Raw genomic sequence first — 20,862 nt, 5'->3', positions numbered from 1 at the left:
ACTGAAGCATCTAACATTCTCCTCTTTTTCCTGCTTCTTCCTCCAAGTGGGGTGGGGGTAGGGGAGTGTGTGGAGATCCTACAGGGAATAAAACCATGTGCCTCTTGGGCTGCTGCTTACCACAGCCCTGCCCCGGTTCCCAAAATTGATGGGTAAGGATGTGCCGTGCTGGAGTTCTCATGACATAGCCTTGTTTGCAGTGCAGGAGACTGAGCAGTGTACGTGAGAATTAAATATATGGGGCTTTGTATGCTTTAAACGTGAACAGCAAAGGGGAGGATGATCTCTCTGCCTGTAATGCAAGAAGCTTTAAAAGATTCCTGTAGTCACCTGTTTTTGCTGTCTCTGCTGACTAGCAAACCCTTTCTGGGGAAGGGATGTCTTCATTAGCCTTGTGGTGCTTCAGCCCTTCAATCAGAAAATAACCATCCCTGAGATCTCCAGAAAATCATCGGGCAAAATCAGAGAGGACCAGATTAACATTGTCCTAAACAAAAAAAACCTCAAAGAAGCAGGGAAAAATAACTTGGAAAAGGGCTTCTAGCTGTCTATATTTAAAAATGTGGGAAGCAGGGAGAAAGGCATGGATCCCAGCGTAAAACAAAGACAGCAGCTTTTATGTCGCCTTCAGGGCAGACACACGTGGCAGGAACAGAGATGCTCCCCTTGCTATAGCTGCATGATCATAGAAATGAGTAGCGCACAGACTGCATTCACACCACTGTGTGCTCAGGAGAAGGGTGTGACTGGTTCCCACACAACCTTCTCAAGAGCAGCCTGAAACAGTATTTAACGTCCTCCTGCCAGCCGTTCATCCTTACGCCAGCAGGTTGAAACAAGTGATGGAGTTGCTTCAAGGGAATTCATGGTGAGCTGGTTGTGTGTGACATAACAGACTTTAAGAGCTGAACTGGACATAGAAAGCTCTGACTTCATGATCAGTAGGCTTGGGGGTGTGGCACACCAGCCCCAGCACCCTCTGTATCACCAGATGCAGGCAGCCTAGGCACAGCACGGCTTTGGGGATGCAGAGTGAATCTGTCCATCCCACTGCTGGCATGCTCCAAACCAGCTTGGGTCTTCCGTGTGGTTCTGGGTGCAGCCACCCCATGAAGAGTGAAGGCCTTGGGGAAACCCTGCAGCTAAAATTTTGTCTGATTTGTTTTCATTTGGATTGTACTCGACCTGTATGTGCAGCTTGGCTGAGAAAGCCTGGCTGTGCCAATAACTCAGCTGCATGTCTAATCCTGATTAGGGATTTTTGTTGCTGTGCCTTGATTCCTTTGCTTTTTTAGCTTATCCAGTTGTAACAGCCTCAGGGTCTGAAGCTAAGAAGTGCAAGGTGAAAAGGAGGTGATCCTGGTAGCCAGGTGTAGCTAGGAGCCAGAACACATCAGCTCTCCTTAGGCCTGCCTCCAAGTTCACTGTGAGACTTCATCTCTCTGTACTGCTGTTCTCTCCCCAAGTCCCAGGGTGTGCCTCATTCACACCCATGGAGGGCTGAGGGGTTGTGTCTGGCCTCTTCTGAAGTGCGGCCTCATTCCTTGTGATGGTTTAACCCTGGGAGTTAATAGCTCTGGGTCACCTTTCCTGGTATAAACCAGCATCACCTGTAACTTTGGTCCCTCTGCTCATGTGTTTGCACCCCAGCAGTTCTTTGCTCCTCATGAGTTTGAAAGAAGTGCTTGGTGCTTCACACCCTCATCTCAGCTGAATGGGCAAGGTCAGGAAGCCAGCAGGGAAATTCTGCCTCAAACTAATAAAGGAGAGGAACCAGGTAAAATAAACACTTGCCTTCTGAAGTGGTTACTTGGGATTGTACCGACGCAGACTTTCCCATCTGCTCTCTTCTCTATGGAGTTGAACATGGCAGGATCTGCTCAGGTAAGCATCACCCCACCCAGGAGGTGTTCTTGTAGGATTTTGGTATAAGAGAGGAGAAAACTGAAGGGTTTTTTTGTTCTTAAGCATCCTGCTTCTAAGCTGTGCCTTTAGGCATATATTTAAATGGCAAGAGCTGTCAGTTTTTCTTCCATCAGGATTTATTCTTCTCGTTGCCTCATTCAGGCGAGGGTATAACTGTGAAAAATGATTGTCTCTAGTGGCAGCTTCACTCTGCAGCATTTTGCCATTCAGAATTGGCCTTGTTTAGCTCTGCTGCTAAAAAAGAGCATTCAGGCAGTCTTGCTTTGCTTTTGTTATCTCTGTGCGGAGTCAGCACAGCAATGTTAAGACTAGAAAGTAAGCTTTGATTTCTCCTTGCGCATTGTCACCAGACTGGCTATCAGGATTTGGGCATCTTTGTGTTCTTCCCACTCTTCAAGGCGGGAGAGTAAATCAGAGTCCCCAGGGTAGGTTTCAGCCTGCAGAGATGTTTGTGGTAACCCACAAGCTAAGAGGAACCCTAATTTGACATGCAGGCCCTTCCATATTGCTTCTCTGCTGTGCCTATGAGTTGTTTGTGTTGCATCAGAGGAATGTTTTTCTGAAATCTCTGGCATTTCTGTTCTGTCAGTACTGCTGTGCTGGTATTGACAGTTTTCATACCCTGCTTTTGCTGCTTCTTGGAGGATTGCACTAATAACCCTGTTTTTCTGCAGCATGACATTGCACTGCATCTTCTCCAGCACAGAGGATTTTAGAGGGTCGTTCACATGGTCTGTGGTCACAACATCTTCATTCAGAGTCCGTGCACAGTTTAAGCCTTTAGTCTCCCTGCCGAAGACACTTGAAGTGCACTGGTTTGGTGGCATAAACCTTTCCCTCAGTCTCTCTGGGCTGGCTTGTGGACAATAGCTCTCTTCTACTCTTAACCAGCTAGCACAAGCCTCTTGTTGCAAATCCCAAGTCACCCAGCGTCATATTTGATTGAATGTGGGAAGGGGTGATGCTAGCTTTGAATGAACTGCCAAGTCTTAAAATATTTGGCAAATTTTCCTCCTAATGCTCAAGTCCCGGGGAAAAGCGATCAGGTAAAAACCTCAGCTTCAGAACAAGGACAAGAGTTTCTGCCTCTATTGGCTGGATGGGAAGGACAGCCACTCTGGCTGGCTTCACCTAAGGCTTAGAAACTAGGAGGCAAATTAAAACTGTTTCTGATTTTCTTACTTTTCTGCAATGTCTAGCTTTTAAGCTAACTTCGACTGGAGGGGGTGCAGAGGCTGACTCATGGCTTTTGAACACTGGGGTTGGCAGCTCTAGAGAAGAGCTCCCATGTGCTCTTGGTTACGCTGATGTCCATGTGCCTGTGAAATTTGGGTGTGTGCTCTGGTTCGCAGCACTGCTTGTTACCAACATGTGGCTGGATGTAGGTGGCCTGCCCTCATCTGTAATTTGGCTGATGCTAATACATCAACACTATGCAAATCTGCCTTTAGTTAGCTGTTTCCTTCTCCCAGATGTATGACAGTGTGTGTGGGGTTTAGGCGTTCGGATCTGCAAGGGAAGTCACTGTTGGAGGATTGTAATTCGCCCTGGTTTAATTACATGCTCAGAGACAAGGCTTTGTATTGAAAAAGTAGAGGTTTTTGCTTCTGAGTCCATACAGTCCCCCTCTACTCTAAAAAAAAGTGTTTATTATCAAGAATATTACTGTCCTAGTTGGGATAAAACTGCTGCGTGACTTTTAGATGCATCCCTTTCTTGGCAGTTAATGATGGACTCAAAGAGTGGATCTGCAGGTTTAGTTTAATAGTAGAAGCAGAGGAAAGCTGATGGTGGTGCGTGTTGGGGGATTTTTTGTCTGTAGTGATCTTTAGCTCAGAAGAGCACATCTCTGCTAATTGACTATTAAATGAGATTGCTTGCTGAGGTGCGCCGTCGTGCCGTTTCAATCCTTTAAGGAATAAATCTCTGATCAGCTGCACATAGGGCTCTTAAATATAATCTGCCTAATGACTGGAGGGCTTTGACCTTCTAGTATTAAGGTGCCAATGTTTTGGGTTACAAACCAAACCTTTGGGGTGTGAGGCTGAGCAGGGGTGGTTTTTTTCTGAAATGTTAATGTTCCAAACAACAAAGGCTGCTTTTTAATCTCGAAGCGAGACTTGGAAGCAGCACAGTCTAGAGATAAGTCTCTTTTAGCTCAACATATCTAGGATTGCACGCATGTTACCGCATGCCTGGACCACCGGTTAGACACCTACCTGGCCACAGATCCTTTGTCCCAGTTGCTGTGCATGCAAATAATGCGTGTTTGCGTGTGTTTACCCAGTTTGGAAAAAATCTGAGCCCAGAGGGATTTGAGCTTCCTTTTGTGTTATGAAACAGGCCATGCTGAGAGCCGGCTGAAGCAATGCTCACTGCCGGCTTTGCAGAGACACTGCTAGCTCCAGGAGGGTTTTGGTGCTGGAGGAAGGATGGTTAGTCCCGTTGTTTAGCAAGGATTCCCACTGCCATTTTAAAGAGCTCTGCTGACAGACTCCAGAGGGAATCCCAACCCAGGCCTGAAAGATAGTAGCAGCTTGGGGTTGGAGTCAGGAAGGGCTGGGCAAAAGGAGGGACTGGCTGCAAACAGAGGCAGGCTTGCTCTTTCCCTCTTCAAATCCTGCTCTGTTTTGTTGGGCTAGGCCGGCCCCTGGCACCATCCTCCGCAAGTAGGGTTGCAGGGGAGGCATGCTCCTTGTCCTGGGAGGCTCAGGGTGCCCTCCCCAGGGCGTGGGGAGGACGCAGATTATTTGGATGCTTTCCAGTCCCATTCTCCCCCACCCCAGCTGGTTGATATACATCATCCTAAAGCCTTAATATGTGTGGCAACTGATGCAGCAGGCTAGAAATGGGAAGGAGGACAAGGCTTATGCTTGCTTTGCTGTTTTAGAGTCAGTGCTCCAGGAGCAGTTGGTATTTCATTGATGTTATTAAACCTGGATGTGGGAAGAGAGGGAGAATGTGGCTAACGCAGAACACCTGCCTCTGACAAATGCCCAAGCCACTGGAGACCCCACAGTCATTTTGTAAATCACAAGCAGGTTTTCAGCCTTCCCAGAAATGTGCACTTCTAAATGCTAATCATCAAATAGCCTAAATTACTGATCCAGCAGATTAATCTATAAATTGAGGTAGGCTTGGAGTAGTCGTTGGAGAACAGTGTTTAGTAAATGGTATCTATTTCAGTGCTCTCTGTCTCTTGTTCTGACCTGACAAAAAAAGGTGGCCTCTTGTTTATGTTATACTAAAATACATTGTAAGAAAGCCGTTTAAGTGGGGTCTTTATGACCCGTCACATAGCGTGTATCTCTAGGAGTGAGGGCTTCTGTGTGCAGCGATGCTGCGAACAGAGTGGAAGACTGTGGGTAAGTGGTGTCTAGAGCCTCAAAATCCAGTCTGCCTGTTTTCCCTGACTATCTCTTCCTTTCTTGCTCCAGACACTTGTAATCAGAGAATATTGGTTTGTTGTATTGCTTGTAATAAAACCTCAAAGCAGGAATCAGCCATGAGAGCAGTATATTCCTGTTGTAACCTGAAGTGAAAGTAGAGCTGCTCCGTGCTGCACATCCCACTGAGATGAGTCACGTTGCCACCTCTTTCTAAGGTGGCATTACAGGATGTCTGTCTGTGGACTTTGTCCTTTTATTTGGGAGGGGAGAGGAGGGAGGTAGTTTCCTTTGCAGCAGCAAGGGCAAAATAGGCTTTTAATAAAGCTTAAATTCTGCAGCTGCTGGCTAAGTTAAAAAAAGAAGTCCTGGCACTCTGTCCTCCTGGAGATGAGCCTTTTCCAGCTCTCTGCTGTGACCCAGGGATGTGAGCCATCCCTTCTGGTCTTTCCTTTGTGCCACTTTCTGAATGGGAATAATGGGAGGGTTTCTTTCCTTGGCAAGGCTTTACCCTGCTTGGGCTTTTCTGCTCATGGAGATGGTTTAGGTTGGTGAATGGGAAGAAAAGAGTCTCGGAAGAAGAAATGCTGTAGCTGAGACGTCCTGGAGGGGGCTGACACTTTTTATTGGGTATAAATTGACTCCTCAAATCTCTGATTATAGTCCCTGAAGAGAAGTAGACATTCAGAAGCCAAGAGATAAGAAAAGGAGGAACAACTTTGTATATGATATAATAAACCTTTCCACCAAGGTGCACATGTGGATCAGCTGAGCACTGCTAGAGATCCGAGAGCTGGCCCACTGAAATGCCAGATTACAGTCCAGATACAGACAAGAACACTTTATCCAAATATTACTGTTATTGAGGGAGATAAGATTTTTTTGTTTCTGTAGGCTTCCTGTTTCATGCTGGTCTCCTGGGGTGTTCAGTGTGACCTCCTTGCTATTTGCAGAGCCTGGTCCTGGTGATGGAGAGCCCTGCAGCATGGTTTGCAGTCAGGGGGGCTGCTCCAGCATCCTGACAAGCAGAGGCTGGTTTGGGTGGACTTCACTAAAGTGAATCCCTGCTTATCCCCACCTCTCTCCTCCCTCAAAATGTATTTTTCTTCCCCTTTGCTAATAGTATCAGAAATAGTGTGGCCAGCAGGACCAGGGAAGTGATCGTCCCCCTGTATTTGTCCCTGGTGAGGTCACACCACACATTCTGTGTTCAGTTTTGGGCCCCTCACTATAAGACAGACATTGAGGTGCTGGAGCGTGTCCAAAGAAGAGCAATGAAGCTGGTGAAGGGTCTGGAGCAGAAGTCGTATGAAGAGTGGTTGAGGGAACTGGGGTGGTTTAGCCTGCAGAAAGGGAGGCTGAGGGGAGACCTCATCACTCCCTGCAACTCCCTGAAAGGAGGGTGTCAGAGGTGGAGGTCGGTCTCTTCTCCCAAGTAAGCGATAGGACAAGAGGAATGGCCTCAAGTTGCACCAGGGGAGGTTTACATTGGATATTAGGAAAAATTTCTTCATTGAAAGGGTTGTCAAGCATTTGAACAGGCTGCCCTGGGAAGTGGTTGAGTTGCCATCCCTGGAGGTATCTGAAAGACGTGTAGATGTGGCACTTAGGGACATGGTTTAGTGGTGGGCTTGGCAGTGCTGGGTTAACGGTTGGACTCCATGATCTTAAAGGTCTTTTCCAACCTAAATGTTTCCATACATCAGAACTGTTTGCAGGCAAATTCTCCAGTGCAAACCACTGGAAACCACCAAATGTTTTGGAGCAACTTGAGGCATGCAGTTGGACAGGAGAGGACTCTGAATACACATGTAACTGGGTGCTTAGCAATCATTGAGCACACTGTGGTATGTGTGTTGGTATCTGAGGCAGCTCCCAGGCAGAGCGTGATAGCCTTGACCCTTGATGCATTTGTCATAGATGAAGTCAAAGAAAACAAGGGGTTGTGCTGTGGGTGAGGCTCAATCTCATCTCTCTCTTGCCAAGGAATCTTCTCCAGGAACTGAGAGCAGGCAGAGTGGTGGAGGACCTGTCTCTAGCAGTGTGGGTTGTTGGGTACTGCACGCTGTAGAGGCATTCACTAGTCCTCATCTGGGACTTTCACCGAGAAACTGGTGCTGGGAATGTGAAGTAAAGAAACAGAGGAACTTTCACTAGGAGATCTGATTTCTAATTAAAAACCAAACAACCACCTAGAGGGGTGACAAGGTTTAGAGGATTGCCTAACAGGTCAGGTCAAAGGGAATTTAGCTGGCCTGGGGCAGATCACAGAAACAGCAGAAAATTGAGCTGGGCAGAGACACAAAAAAGGGTCATAGCAGGAAGAGTCTTGAATTGCCATGTCAAGGTGTAAAAGGGCAGGGATTTCATAGGTTTGTAGCTGAAGGTCAGAAGCAACTGCTCAGTCACTTGATCTGAGCTCCTGCCTTCACTGGGATTGTGGCGTTTCCCTGAGAGCTCCCTGCGAGCGCTTGTGGTTGAACTACAGCTTGCATTTTTGAAAGAGGCATCCACTTGCAATGGAAAGACTTACAATTTGGGATCCACCACATCCTTTGGGAAGCTGTTCCCATGGTTAATGCGTTTACCGCGTAACTGTTACAGTTCCCTGAAGGAGTTTGAATCCTCAGCTGGCAGCCTGCCTGCCTTGCTCAGCATTGCTTGCTGCATAGCTCTCTGTCTCCTGAGACAAAAGTCTTGTTACAAAGGGACTAAATGACCTGCCCGGGGTCATGCGGGCTGTCTGGGAGAGCTGGGGACCTGAGCCTGCTCCCTCCAACCAAGAGTATGGGAGTGAGTTTTGTGAAGTCTTTGTCTGTTCATTCATCAGGAGCCCGCTGATCTTGTCTCCTCTCTGGATGATGTATATCTTGCTGTTTTGCCCTCAGCAGCTGGTAGGTCATGCAGGATTTGAGAAACGGCTCTGGCATGGTACCAAGCAGAGGCTGTGGGACGCTCACCAGTGAATTCCAGAGATGATGTGTCATGAAAACCCCGGCCCTGCCACCCCCCTCTGCATGGGGCTGCTGGAGGTAGTGGGAGCCCTGCCGAGTTGCGGTCCCCACATTGAGTGAGAGCTTCGGCTTCCCGAGCAGCTTTTGATAGGTGGACTTTAGCTGCTGAATCTGTTTGGGAGCCTCCTGCTTTCTGTGGGCAGAAGGGAAGCCTTGCTCTTACCCCTCTGCCTGCCTCCAGCTGGAAGGTGACAACTGAGCTTGTGGCAGGGAAAAGTTAGCTGTTTCCATGTTCTTCCTCTTGGGGACTTGAGATCTATTTCCAGTGAGGTGGGTCCCTGGGAAGAGGAAGGGCAGCTCTTCTAATTGACTGCTGTCAAAGCTGGAAGGCACTCTGAGGTAATCTTGCCAGCCTCAGGCATTTAAAAAACTTCAGTCAAGCCCTGGAAATAAAACATGGGATAATCTTAGTTTCTCCTCTTACATACATTTTGGGCTCTCTCTGCTGTTGCCTGGTTTGTTACTGAGCTTTTTTCTGCAGCCACCAGCCTTAGAAAGTTGTAGTTGAGAAGAAAAGCACATCCTCTCATCAGTTAACTTTTTATTGCCACTTTCTCGTGGGATGGACTTCAGCTTTTATATGGTAAACATCTTTAAATCTTTTAGGGTATTTCCCTCCTTTCCTTACCCCATGAAAATATCCTTTTTGATCATTTGGCCAGCTCTTAATCTGGGATGGAGCAGTTTTGGGGAAGGGAAGGTAATTGTGATGGATATCCTGGTGATGTTACCCTTCCTAAAAGCAATGAAGTGTGATCAAACCCTCGTTCTTGTTTTATGGCTGCTTGTAGCAGTGCCCAAATGTTTACTGTCCCCCATAGTCCCACATGCTGCCAGGCCAGGTTTTCCACTGGAAGATAACACATTATATTCGTGCTATTTATTAACTTGCGTGACACTGCAGAGCAACTGCTCCATTGGGCTCTAGCTTGTTGCTCGTTATAGTGATGCATTTGTGCTGGGGAGCCCTGACTTCACTTCCTGGGAACTTTCCCCTGCTCTAGGCTGCAGAGCTTTGCAAACGTTTGCCAGTGGAAGGCATGTATTTGTTTTAATCAGAACTATTCTTAAAGCTGTCAGATTAATTGCTGAGGGGGGTCCCTCCCTACTTCTGTTCTGCCTTTCTCACCTCATTTTGATCAAAGACTGGCATTGATCTGATACAGTCGGAAGCTAATCGGGACTAAACGCTGGGGCTGTCAACGAATCACAAGGACAAAGCCAGGGACTCTGCCTTGCTGGGGGGATGCACCGGGGGTGGTTTCTCAAGGCTGGGGTGGTTGGGGTGTTAGATCCTCCTTGCGTGGCACCCTGCACTGTAAAGAGCAACCTGGGAGTCACACCAGCTGCTCTGCCATCCGCACTCATTCACTTCAAAATCCCTTTAGCGCTGGAACAATTCCATTAGCAGTACTTCTTAGGCGTGATTTGGAGTGGTTTCTCTGCTGATTAAAACCGAGTCCGCGCACCAGTCTGGAGGGCTCGTCATAACCAAGACATTCCCCACGTACCTCGGGGCTGCTCGCAGCTGAAATCCTGAACAAAAGATCTGCTGTTAGACAAAGGAGGAAGGAGTGAGCCTCTGAAGAGAGGAAGAATTTCTCCTCTGTTTGCCAGCAATTTTTTTCTAACTTTTCTTTTTTTAAGGATTGGTCACCAATTAATCCGTGTCATTTTGCAGACAAAGCTGTTTTTAAGGTTGCACGGTGAAATAACTTTAGTGCTGTTGGTTCTAGCAGCTCTGAATGTTCTCAAACAAATGCCTTTTAAGATAAAAATGGCCTGTGCTTGGTCCCAGCCCAGAGTTGTTGTCGTTATTGTTTTATTTGAAATGTCCCAACTGAACCCAGTGAAGTCAGTGAGAGCTGCAAGTGTTTGAAAGTCAAGTCACGCTTATTTCCATGGCTAAATATGGGCGTAATACAGGGTGTTACTCTCAAATGCTCCAGCATGAGACCCAGGATGTAGCCCAGCAAGCACGCTGTATGCCACAGCTACTGATTGCAGTAGCTTCTGGCAGCTTTCAGGTCATCAGCCTGTTAGACATGGGTACCAAAACCATCATGCCTTCTCACTTTTATTTTTTGCTCTTGCCTGCTGTTGGGGTGTGAGATGCTTCACAGCCGTGTGGGAGTGTAAGCTCGCTGGCAACATGTGTGTGTGTGCATTTTTGCTGATTTCTGTGCGTTGGATCTGAAATGAGAATAGTAGCAGCAGGGTATCTTCCCACCCACAATACACAGTGTGGACAGTTACAGCTTTATAAAAGGCACTTCTTGCCACTTCTCAGTGACAGCACTAAGACACCAAATTAAATGTAGCTCACCGCCTTGGAGTGGGGAGGTGTACTGGTTCTCTGCCGGTGTAGCAAAATTCATCTGAAACTGGCACATTTATTATCCCAAAACATTTACAGAACTTAAGAGCAATGTAAAATATATATGAAGAGCATGCATGATTTTTTTTCAATTAAAAAAAAAGTGCAAGCAGTGCTTTGCGCTTTCAAATCAGTCCATGTAGGCACAGTTTGGGGAGTTCTGGTGGATGTACATGGTCCTTCAGAGGCAGGAGCAGGTCTGGTTTGTATTGCATGTGTGCCCTGAGCGGAGGAGAGCTCACGTGAGGAGCTGCTGCTGCAGCTTCCAGCTGGGAAGGGGCAACTCCGTCAGCATCTGGCCACAGCTGCGGCGCCGTGCTGAGTTAACAGGGGCGTAGCTTTGGCTGCAGACCAAGCCCGGCGTTACAGGTCCTCACCCATCAGCTGAGCATCAGACAGGGCTAGTTAGTGCTGGGTTGGAATTGTTAACGTCTTCATAGTATCAAAAGTAATTTGAATGCTACAGCTCTTTCAATTAAGCTCCTGTTGAGCTCCATACGCAGATATTGTAACGTAATTGGCTGGCCCGCTGCAAATGCATTAGGAGAGTCTGCTACTGAAACAGCCTCCGTCTGTGTTCAGGGCTGGAGAGGAGCCAGGGCGAGCCATGGTCTCCACACAATGTCATACTGATTAGGAGGGTGCGAGATTTTGGTTTTGCTGAAATAGTTCTGCTAGTACAGCCCGGAGGGCAGCTGCAGTTTTACTGGTACAGAGGGGCCTTATGCCACTCTGAATTGTCCCTGGCTCTGGGGGCAGGCAGCGGTACTGCTGGGAGTACCTTTATCCTGCAATAACAGCCCGTGCATGGCGTGTGCTGCCCAGCTCCACAAGTGCAACTTTATTTTTTGACAGTCACCTCACAACAACTGTCTGGGAGGCCTAAGGAAAATATTTTGCTTTCTCTGGCTCTTAGGAAGCGGGTTCTCCATGGCAGCAGTCCCCTCACAGAGGGTTCCGTCCTGAGCAGGAAACCCTGGTCCGTTCCCTAATGAGCCCTTCCTGCTGATAAGGGGACCTGCAGGTCAGGGGCTCTGCCTGAGCCAGCCAGCTCCCTGAGAACTGATGTGCTTCTTAATGAGCATGTCCTCCAGAGCCTGCAAAATGAGACTCCAGCCTGTGCTTCTTAACCAGGCCCTTCAGGGAGGTGGGTGCAGACCTAGATGTTGTGGGACCTGCTTGAGGAGAGGCCAGCTCCAACGGAGCTGCCTACCTGTGTTACTGCTGCGCCTCTCTGCCATTCCTGAGCAGAAGCATCCCATCTTTCCCCTGCTCTTGGGGGATGTGGAGACCGAACTCTACCTCCTTGCCTCTTGGGGTATGTGGAGACCGAACTCTGGTTTTATTCCTGGAATAACCGTATTTGTGTATGCAGTATTACTGTGTTTACACCTGAGTTGTTCCCCAGTTTGGGGAGTGGACTGGAGAACAAGGTGGTACCGCATCTATGCTGTCCTGTTTTGGAGCAAGGCAGCCGTTAGGTCTGTTTTTCCAGCCCTGTGCTTTAGAAAGGCCTATCCAGCACAATTCATGACATGGAGATGAGCATGAAGTATTTGTATATCTTGGAGGATGCACCAGAAGAGAAGTCACTAACTGGGATCTCCTCTGGCACCCCATGGCATGAGGCTCTGTGAGAACCTTCACCACCTGCTGTGTCGGTTTTGTTGTTTATAAGCTGGAACCGTGACACTTATTTCCCTCCCAAAGGTGAGGTGTGCTCTGCCAGAGCAAAGCAGCATTGCACAACTTGTAAAAGTCACACCGAAACTCGCTGTGCTGGATTAATAACAAATCCAGCAATAAAACAGTAGCTGGAATACCAGAGCGTTGCCCTTTGGCGGGCCATTGCTCACTGCTGCTGGGAGGTGGGAGTGACACGTTTTTTCCCCTGTGACAAATCTCTGTTCCCCCACTGACTATATTTAGACACAAATACATCCAGAATCAACTGCGTCCATGGCCGGCTCTGCCACTGCCTGCAGCAACCCTCACCAAGGCAGCATCACGCGTGCATTCAGTCTGTCACATCTGCCCTTGCCTTTCCACGCTGACGGAAACCGCGTCACCTCAGCCAGACTTCAGTTGCTGGTCTGTCTGGCAGTGTGCCTTTTACTTCCATCTTAAGCTTTTTTTCTGTGTAGACCCTGGCTGCAGGCAGGTGTGTGGGAAGGAGAACTATCACTCTCGCTTCTTGAGAGGTTACACCTTCTCTTCCGTATGCCTGACACATTGATTATTTTAACAATAGTTCTGCTTTGTGCTGTGATCCTGGATTACCTCCTCAGCTCAGCAGTCAGTGTCAAAGACTTCCTACAAGTGGAAAGAAGCTGTGAGCATCAGTGTTCATGTAGGGGTCTTCGCTATGAGGCTGTCTGGAGGTCCCGGGGTGTATGGGGTCACATCAAAAACTAGAAAAGACCTGGGGCTCAGTTCAGGTCTTCAGATTTTGCTAGCTTGCATTGCAACAGCAGCGATGGCAAAGCAACTTGGGGTTAACTTAGGTTGGCAAGCCTGAACAAAGGCCGAGAAGAGTTAACTCATGCTGTCAGCTCAAGTTAAAACCCACGTTTCCTTGCCATTGTTTTAAGTACTTCAGGCTGGCTTTACTGCAGTCAGACCAGCCACCTTCTGCAGGGTAATTGTACTTGGGAGTGTTTTCACCAGGAGCTGCCAATTGCTCCTGTCAGCAAAGCCCTCCATGCAGTAGAAATAAATTTGCCTCGGTCAATCCTGCCTTGGCAGGATTGCAGGCAGAGTAATTATATTTTGCCAGTGTACTTACATCTCTTGCTACCTTTGGATGTAGCTTCCTGCTCTGTCGTGCCCCATGGCACCACCGAGTGGGTTTTGCCCCACTTGCAGCTGCTTTTCTACAGCAGACTGATGCATGTCACACTTCAGAGTGCAAGAAGCTTTGTGATCCTCACTATAGAGATACGGGTTTGTAACCCTGCCTCAGAAATCACTGTTACTCCCAGAGCATATCAGGCAGGTTCTTTGGCTCAGTTTATGTGTGCTTTAGGGTGTAAATGCTGAGTATCTGCTACCAGCTCAGCAAGTGGAGCATATGGACAGGCGCCACTGAGTTGGCAGCGAGCTCCTTGGACTGCGCTGCCCTGGCCAGGCAGTGGGAATCAGGGGCTCCTCTCCCTGACAGCCTGCCCACATTCACTCGGTCCTGGGTGCTGCTCTCCAAACAGGATTACTACCACCCTTCCAGCCCTCCAGCAGCATCCACCCTGCCTTTTATCTTCCATTTCCTCCTCACTTGCTTTTTTTCCACCTGGGACTTAAATGTTTGTTTATTTGGCATGGGGGAGGCTTTCTTGTTTGCTTTTTTTAAATACCTGTTATGACAGGCAGGGCTAAGAACAAGCTGGGCTGCTCTCTGCATCCATACCAGTGTCTGTTTGGGAAATGGTGCCAAGTGGGGGGAAAAAAAAAAGACAGACAGTAGGGTTTTGCCTGAGAGATGTTTCTGTCCTTGGCCACTTATGTGGAGTGAGGGTTGGGAAGAGCTGGTTGGTTTTAGTGTCTGAAGAGGCAGACCTGTTTTATCATCCTGGGGAAGGTTCCTGCAAGCTGGCAATACTGGGTGCCATCGTTCTGCTGCTGCCTGCTCCTGCCAGCCAGACCACCCTAACCTTGAGGAGCAGATGGCACCGTGTTTCCCTTCCTGCCGTGTGCCCCTCTTCCTCCCCACCAGCGTTTTTGCTCCTCTGACAAGGAAGATGGTCTGGAGAGGCTGGGAGTGAACAGCAGAGCTGGCACACGGGCCCCAGCCAGGTCTTGGCATACATGTCTCTTACACACTCACGAGTGGTGGTGTTGTTTGAAGGGAGGGCAGCAGGGCGGGTGATCCGTGGTGCGCTGGGTAGGAATCTTCCACTTTATTAAAATGAAAGTATGTACTGGCTGCATCAGTTGCCCAGCTGTGGTTAGTTTGTATGAGAACCATTTCCTGCCGTTAAGGAAACTATTCAGCTTTACAGCAGTTCGTGGGGGGAATAGATATTACTATTTACAAAACCTTGTGCTCTTCTTTTTGCTGAACGGTGGAGTTTCTCACCTCGTCCCTGCCACCGAGGTGCTTGGGGTGACAGGAGCAGAGCTACCACTGCTGTGTTGCAAGGAAATACGGTGGGCTCCAGTAGGGAAGGGAGGTAGGCAGGAGAGGGGCTGCAGGAGAGCCAGGGCTTGATGATGAACATGGTACTTTCAGGGCTGCTGGGCCCTAGATGCCATATTTCTGCATTTGGTGACATGTACTCACCAGCATCCTATTCTGACAGTGGGATCTGACGTGGTCCTCTGTCACAGGGAGCCAGCAGGGAAACAGTTTGTGTTATAGCTTATGTCTGAGTTTGGTTCTTCTACGTGAAGATTCACAAAGCCATTCAGCCATGCTGAAAAAGGCCTGTGAGTGGATGCCTCTTGCTTCTCCTCTTGTGCCAGACAGCAGAAGTGCCCTTGCCCATTGCAATGCTCTCATCATCTAACGCACAACAAAAACTTATCTATCCTAGTTCTGAGCCTTCCTTGAAAGTGGATTTTTTAGTTTGTAGGTGTAACCTGCCTTTTTAAATGGTAAAGGTGATTTCTTTGATAATCTGTGTACAAATGCTGGGGCAGGAGATACAGGGTTTTCCTGGCCTCACAAGATTTCCTACGGATGAAATCATGTCATTTCTGTGAGCCTAGATTCATTTCTGAAAAAAAAAGATTTCTCTTTAATGCCTCAAGGAGAGTCACCAGATGTTTTGGATGTGTGCTGGAAGGTGATAGAGTGCCCAGCACCAAATAGTCTCTGCTCTGGGAAGTACAGAAGCCTGTAATGAGGCCAGAGGAGAAGACCCACTCGGTTGTCTTGTCTCCTCCACCATGTAGCTGCAGGGTGTGCAGGATGCCTTGGTGGAATCAGCATCATCTAAAAAAATGTGCTTCTTGGCCTAAGTCTTGCAGCAGCCACTTTGTCACAAGATTCTCATAGACAAAATAGGTTATTAGCCACTCTGTTTAACAGGAGCTTGGAGGACTGGATTTCATTAAGAGAGGGAAAACAAGCATCTCACTCGTGATTTGTGTACTTCAGTAACTGTCGTCTTAAGTGCATTTGCTCACACTATTTCCCCAAAACATGACATAACAAGAAGGGGAGTGGGGGAGTGTTGGGATGTTAGCTAAGCATTAGTAACATCTTATTTTGTGTTCAGTGTTTGCTTCTTACAAATTGAGCCCTTAAAAGTATTGGTAAGAAGCAAAAGTAGGACCTTCCTGCTATAGAAGTTTTTGTTAACTGCAACAATGAGGATGATATATGGCCAATGGAGAAGTAGCAGAGGGTTTGTGGTCCCCAAGGGTGGAGGTCAGGCTGGAGCTGGGGATACTGCTTGATCAACACACGAGTAGGTGTCCTTTGGGCACCCCTCATTCACTGGAGTTGGACAGCATGAACAGCAGCTCTGGCAGCCTGACCTGCCTGGTCCCTGCCTGCTTCTGGCCTTCGGCTTGATCTTGTTTGGCCAGCTGGTGCTGGTTCAGCTGCTAAATAGTCTCTGTAGGTATTTCACAAAGACAGGAGGTACTTTCCCCAGTGTTGCTCTTCAACAGCAGCAACATGGGTGTTGTGAATAGGAGAGGCTGATTTGTGAAGACATCCGAGATCCACTGTGTCATGGGAAACGTGAGGGCAAACAGGAGGAACAGCACAGAATGTCCAGTGCAAACCTCCGCCTTTGGGTAGCAGTAATCATCTGTACCAGTTAAGGAAGGAAATAACTGGCTCGGCAGCAGCAGAGCAGACAAAAATCTCAGTGAATCACAGGCTCAACATGAGTCAACGCTGTCACACGGTTGTGAAAAAGGCACACGTCATAGGATGCCGTGTAAGGAGTTGCATGCTTTGCAAAGCATCTGAAGTATTCCTCCCGCTCCCGGTGCCGGTAAAGCTGTGGCTGGAGCCCTTTCTTTCCCGTTTTGGATGCTGCATTTCGAGGAAGTTGTGGGCCAATAGCAGAGAGTCCAGGGAGAGCAGCGAGAGCAGTCAGAGGGCTGGAAACCATGAAGAATGAGAAAAGCTTGAAAGGACCTGAGATTGTTTAGTCTAGGAAAGAGCAAGCTGAGCAGGGGGGAATATGGAAAGCTTTCAAAGACATAAAAGGCTGCAGCGAAAAGTGAGAGAATGATCTGTTCTTAGTAGCTACTAGGAATAAGATAACAAGTCATGGGCTGAGCAAGGAAATTTAGTCACTGGGGAAAACTTATATAAGTGAAAGGCTGATGAAGCATTGAAACCTCTGCTGCGTGTGGGATCGGTGTCAGGAGGCCTTCAGAGCACCCATCTCTGGCTGAGTGGGAGAGGAACTCATCTTGCTTTGGCTGGCATGATGCACTGCGAGATCTTTGTAGCCCTGTTTTCCTATTGCTTGAAGATTATTTTATAAAGCTTGTGATGAAGTCTGCCTCTTTGGAGGTAGGCATGCATTTCCTGGATGTTGCCAACCTTCGTGTTACAAGACGGCAGGGATTACATGTGACAGTGTGACTTTATCGTTGGTATAGCAGCAGTTATCCAAGGTCCTGGTCAGGCTGCAGGCTTGCACGGAGATGGGAGGAAGCTTTGTAGTTACGGACAGGAATAGAGGGCATGTTTGCCTGTGGTAGGGCAGCAAGGGAGCCCTTGGCTTGCTCTTTGTCCCTGTGTGTGACCGTGCTGGGTGATACACAGGCACGGTCCTTGTCCTGAAGACACTAGATGGGTACAGGGGATTCCCCTGCCAAGGCAGAGCTCTCCGGCACACTTATTTGCTGGTTCACGGGCAGATTGGGGCTGTACTTTTTAATCGTGGAAAGTAAGAACATGTCTTTTGTGTCCTGAATAGGCGATTGTCCTGATTCTCATCCCCGGGATCCATTATGTCTTAGCAAATTACTTTCTCTCTTTTAAATGCCTTAGTGATTAAAGATGCCACAGCAGATACCCTTAATGAGTACAAAAAGGGTAATAATTCCTCTTGTTGGCACTGAATGCAATTAATCAGTCCCCTTTACTTGCTTTTTAAACAGATGAGGCATTTAAGGCCAAGCAAGTTTTTAATTGGACTTTAATGTCTCTCATTTACTTCATTTTGGCACAGGCATAGGAATTCCCACCCCCAGATTTGCTGTTGGATTTATTCAGGGTGATGAAAGGCTCAGCGCAGAGTGAAGAATCAGCAGCAGACTCAAACATGTCCTTCAGCCTGTGCCTGGCCTTGTCTCATTGCCTGGCCCAGGCTTGGTCTTGCTTCAAACAGCACAGAATTGTCCGGGCAGGAGCAGAGCCAGGTCATCCAGCCCAGGGCCTGTCTCCAGCATGGGGCTGACACTGGATATTAGCAGTATTTTTGGAGTAGTCATCAACACGAGGGCACAGCATTGCCTGCCCTGTTCCGTTAGGTTCCCTTGCATTGAAGGGACCATTGACTTGAAGTGTGGCTATCAGGAAGCCCTTGATGGAGGTCCATGTTCGTAACCTAGACTCTGTAGCCTCAAACTTCAGCTGACTTATATCTTTTAAGGGATATTCCTGAGATCCATGGCCAAGAGGAGATACAGAGGCCTTGAGCACTGTTACAGATAGACGTGTGCATGTAGACAATGTTAATTTATGCCAGGACTTACCATGGGAGAAAAGATGTGCGACAAGCAACCTTTGTCGTCTGCAGCCCCTGCTCCCTGCTGGGAAGCCAGCACTGCCTCTGCTCCCACCACTGGCCACCAACCATCTTGCCTTTGGTTCCCTTCCCTCGTGTAGATCCTTCCACTGTGTTTTGGGGACACGGCAGCATGTCCCAGTCTGCGTTTGTGCAGGGATGGACGCGGCAGCCCAGCCTGGCAGATTGGTCCCTGTCCTGACTCAGCTCTTCCCCACCAGCAGCTGACAGACTGAGGTTCAGCCGAAAAGGCACCAGGCTCGGCATGTGCAAGCCTGCCTCTGAGCCTGCTTGTCACTCTGCGGGGCAGGCATTCCTCTAACACACAGCAGAGATCCTGAAATGGCTTCAAGTGGGTTTTCCAGGTGCATGCTGTGTCTTTTGCAGTTAGGGCTGTCTGTAGCACAGCTGGACAGTGGCTGTAGGCTCCTGCCCGTGGAAGAGTTGGTGCATGCAGGTGATCTGTGAGTGCCCTTAGACAGGTGAGATGACTCTTACACCATCAGGGTTCTTTGCCCCATAAACCATTTGGGTGACATCTAGGGGCAAGGGACAGCACCCTTCATTTCTACATCCCTGCTTCTCCTCCTTCAAAGGTAGGCAAAATTGTGAGCACAAGTGAGTCTGGAAAGTTAAGTATATTCAGTGAAATGTGTTACTGAATGCCTTGTGTTAATTTAAACACCTTCTGCCTGCCAGGCTGGGGAGAGAGGAGTGTTGCCAGCTGGAACAGCCATAGCACTTTTCTAGAGCTGTCTCAGAGCATCTTTACTTTAAGTCCCGTGGTAAAACTCAAGGCCTCCCACTGCAGCACGAGGAACTGCCATGCATGAGTACCAGGCTCTGCTGTCCAGGCAGCTGCTCAGCAGGGAATACCATGGGGCATGCTTGCCCAATATTTTGTTTGGTTTTGCTTTCTTACCTGTCATATCTCCTCTCCTCCCACTCCCTCGCAACTTGAACACTCATCTGATACTGGGTTTGGTGGTTGTGCAAGGTTTGTGTGTAGTCCTGGATAGCCAGATGTGGGAACTGAATCACTCCAATTTTATCTTGTGCTGAGAACATCTTTGCACATTTTGCTCCTTCACAGAATCACAGAATCACCTCGGTTGGAAAAGACTTTGAAGATCACCTAGTCCAACCATTAACGTCACACTGACTGTTCTCAACTCCATCAGATCCCTCAGCACTGGGTCAACCTGACTCTTCAACCCCCCCAGGGATGGGGACTCCCCCCCTGCCCTGGGCAGCCCATTCCAACGCCCAACAGCCCCTTCTGCACAGAAATCCTTCCTCAGAGCCAGCCTGACCCTGCCCTGGCACAGCTTGAGGCCATTCCCTCTTGTCCTATTGCTGGTTACTTGATTAAAGAGACTCATCCCCCGTCTCTGCACCCTCCTTTCAGGGAGCTGTAGAGGGCCAGGAGGTCTCCCCTCAGCCTCCTCTTCTCCAGACTAAACAACCCCAGTTCCCTCAGCCACTCCTCAGAAGACCTGTGCTTCAGACCCTGCACCAGCTTCGTTGCTTGCACCACTTTCCTGCTACCTGCAGATAAGGATAGTTGGGGCCATCATGTCTTGAAAAGTAAGAGAGACTCAGAGGCTGAGTGAGGATCAAGGTTTTATTGTATGATTGTGATCTGAAGAGCTGTAGAAGTCTTGATGAGACATTCAGGGATAGAGATGAATAAAAGAGCATCCAGCTTACTCTGTGTCTCTGCAGAGTGGAAAGTGCTGGCTGTCAGCGTGTGCTCTAGTGGTGGCCTGAAAAGAAATGAGGGCTGAGTCCTAGGACATTGCCGCTCCTCTGCCTGGGCAGTATGAGGAGGGGCAGGCAGCTTTGTCTGGTGGCTATGGAGCCTGCCAAAGTGCCCTTAATCTAAGGTTAGTAGCCTAAATATATCAACGTCGGGAAGCTACAACCCCAAGTGACTATGGCCAGCCATTCTTGCATTGCGAATCTTCTGGCTGAGCCCTACAAAGATGTCATTTTCTTTGATTTAATTCCATATAAACTGTGGAATTATTTTCCTTTAGAGGCTTGCAAATTATGGAAGCATAAACCATGCTAATGATGCGATAAGTACAGCTTTGGATATGTTCCCAAGAACAGCTACCCCTGGGCAGGGCTTTGCTTGGCGAGTACTGATGGAGTGCAGTCTGCCACGCTTACCTGGCTGCCTTCCTTGGGCCCCCCCTTCCCCGAATTCCTCCATCTCTCAGGAACGAGAATCATTTCCTCTCCGGCTTCTTGCAGAGGCAAAGGCCCTGCAGACCTGAAGTTATCTCTGGAATGTGTGTAAACACAGAGTTCAATGGGATGCTGTTTGCCCCCCTCTCCTGGGGGGGTTTAAGAAGGGTTAATACAAGTTTGTTTTACGGGTTCCTAGCCCTGAGAATTGTCTTTCTCGGAGGGTGACCTGGCTGACCCAAGTCCCTGTGTGTGCATTTCCCAGAATA

General features: G+C 48.5%; 1 protein-coding gene across 1 annotated transcript in view; it reads left to right on the top strand.

The window, feature by feature from the left end:
* CFDP1 (craniofacial development protein 1) overlaps window positions 1-20,862 on the top strand; it is a 67,646-nt gene that overhangs the window by 39,451 nt on the left and 7,333 nt on the right. The window lies entirely within an intron of this gene.

The sequence above is a fragment of the Athene noctua genome, chromosome 9 (genome assembly GCF_965140245.1).
Source record: "Athene noctua chromosome 9, bAthNoc1.hap1.1, whole genome shotgun sequence".
Taxonomy (NCBI): Eukaryota; Metazoa; Chordata; class Aves; order Strigiformes; family Strigidae; genus Athene; species Athene noctua.
This window is presented reverse-complemented; position numbering and strand designations above follow the sequence as displayed.